At 38.6% G+C, this 2,767-nt stretch overlaps 1 non-coding gene across 1 annotated transcript; it reads right to left on the reverse strand.

Annotated features, from left to right (window-relative positions):
• Positions 1-1,190: 1,190 nt before the first annotated feature.
• LOC148294304 (small nucleolar RNA R71) lies at positions 1,191-1,297 on the reverse strand. Its single transcript, XR_015836219.1, has one exon. It is a non-coding gene; the product is annotated as a small nucleolar RNA R71 (small nucleolar RNA).
• Positions 1,298-2,767: the final 1,470 nt, after the last annotated feature.

Raw genomic sequence — 2,767 nt, forward strand, 5'->3', positions numbered from 1 at the left:
AAACACCATGGCCTAATCATACTTTAGCTAGAATCAATCTTTGAATCTGAATTAGGAACAAAAGGTTAGGACCAAACACCATGGCCTAATCATACTTTAGCTAGAATCAATCTTTGAATCTGAATTAGACTTGTTACTTGAATCTTTATAACCCAGAATTGAATTGTTATGGTGATTCGAATGCCCTAGTCTCAAAATCTGTTTTCCAACTCTTAAAACCACTCTTTGTTACATTTGTTTACTTGTTTTTGTTTGCAATTTCATTTTGCTTCTTTTGTTCAACAATCACAACCACTCTTGTTTTAAATTCTGTTTTAGACATAACCTCCTACTTTCTTGAATTTGGTAATCTAAGTACATAACTAGTTTTAACTTCTCAGTCTTCGTGGGTACGACCTCGTACTTGTCTTGCTATACTACTAATTGCCCCGTACAATTGCGAGTTAACATAATATTAACAACAAATTTTGGCGCCGTTGCCGGGGACTGAACGAAAGTTCTTCCTTGGTTATGTGCCCAAGGTTACCCTATTCTTTTTAGTGTTTCTAATTAATCTAATATTCTGTTTCAGGTAGTTTATGTCTAAAAAGCCATTACTTGAACAAGTGAGGTCTTTGTTCCAACGTTCTAGATCTTTGAACGCAGGACCATCATTGCAACCCAGACGAGTGACCTCTGAAATTCAGAATCGTCTAGAAAGGGAGTTGTCAACTGCAAAAGAGCAAGCTCTTGCTACATTTACAAGTCTTGCTCTCCACACTGAACTTCCTGGTTCTTCACTTTCAAATTCGGAAGCAAGTTCAGACCAAGAAGAAGAAGAAATGATGGCTGCCATTGAGTTCATGGGAGAACTTGATATCCCAACAATTCCAGCATCTCCTTCAAGCATTTTGCTGCCCACTGTAGCTCGAAATTATGAGCTTAAATCTTCTCATCTTAATATGCTGCCTTCCTTTTATGGTTTACCTAATGAAGATCCATTAACCCATATAAAGGATATTTTTAATGTTGTGAGTTCTTTTCCCTTGACAGGTGTGACAGAAGATCAACTTCGAATGAGAGTGTTTCCATACACTTTAAAGGATAAGGCGAAGTATTGGTTGAATTCTTTGAAGCCTGGTTCACTCACTACATGGTCTGCCATTCAAAAGAAGTTCCTGGAAAAATACTTCTCCACGCAAAAGACCGACATGCTTAGGGACAAGATCTTGTTATTTGCACAGCAAGATGATGAATCATTTTGTGAAGCATGGGAGAGATTCAATGGGCTGCTCAACCAATGTCGTCATCATGGGATTCCATTGAAGCTTCAAATGCGTATGTTTTATAAAGGACTAACCCCTTCTAGTCATAATATAGTCACCAATTTTGCAGGTGGTTCTTTTAAAACCAAAACTCCAGAAGAAACGTACGAACTCTTTGAGGAGATAGCAATGGAGACCCAACATACGGATACAAGAGGTAAACGTGTTATTAATGGTTCTAATGATGCTTCTAGTGTGCAGATTTCAAAACTGGAACAAAAGCTAGATGCTCTTCTTGCATTAAACTCAAGAAGCCCTCCGAAGGAAGTGTGTAGCATTTGTGAATCTCATGACCATGCTACCACAGCTTGTCCACTTGGGGCTGGATACCCAGAATTTGTGCAAGAGCAAGCTAAGTTGGTAAATTCCTACAACCAAGGTCCAAGAAATGATCCATACTCTCAAAGTTATAATCCAGGTTGGAGAAATCATCCAAACTTTTCATGGAGAAATACCCAGAATCAAGCAAATCCCCCTTCATTCCAAAGGCCACAACAATCATCATCATCATTGGAAGATATAGTGAAGCAGATGGCAATCAACCAATCCAATTTTCAGCAAACTACACAAGCTGCCATCTCCAAATTGGAAGTCCAATTAGGCCAAATAGCTGCTGAAATAACTCAAAGAGTGCCTGGGAAATGGCCAAGCCAAACTGAGATCAATCCAAAGAACCCAGAAGCCAAGGCCATTCATGTGCTCAGATCAGGTAAGATCATTGATAATAATGATAATTCTAATCTTTCAAATGATGTTGTGATTGTAGAAGATAAAGACGAGGAGACCATGGCCACGAAAGGAGAACAACTCAAAACTTCTCAATCTGCTCCTAAGGCCAAATCAGATTCTCAGAAATCCGATCAATTCCAATTGCATAAAAGGGATGACAAATTTGTGCCACCACATCTTCAAGAAGATAGATACGTGCCACCCGCTCCATATGTTCCACAGATTCCATTTCCAGGCCGTCTTAAGAAAGCAAAGCAAGATAAGGCTTTTAAAGAGATTTATGATATTTTGAGTAAAGTTAATATCAATTTGCCTTTGCTTGATCTTATTGAACAGATTCCTGCATATGGAAAATTCATCAAGGACTTGAAAACTCACAAGCTCAATTTCGCTCCAAATGAAGGAGTAAAGCTCGACCAGAATGTAAGTGCTGTATTGCAAAGGAAGCTTCCACCAAAACTAGATGATCCTGGCAGCTTTGACATTCCCATTAACATTGGAGGCAAGAAGGTTGGAAGAGCCATGTTGGACTTGGGAGCAAAAATCAATGTTTTGCCATATTCAGTTTATCAAGAGCTTGGCTTAGAAGGGATGAAGAAGACTTCAATGCGACTTGAACTAGCTGATCATTCTATAAAATATCCAAAAGGTATTGTAGAAGATATTCTAGTTCAAGTTAATACACTAATTCTCCCTGCTGATTTTGTAGTGATGGACATGGAAGACAATCCAAA

The sequence above is a fragment of the Prunus avium genome, chromosome 5, assembly GCF_965620075.1.
Source record: "Prunus avium chromosome 5, drPruAviu1.hap1.1, whole genome shotgun sequence".
Taxonomy (NCBI): Eukaryota; Viridiplantae; Streptophyta; class Magnoliopsida; order Rosales; family Rosaceae; genus Prunus; species Prunus avium.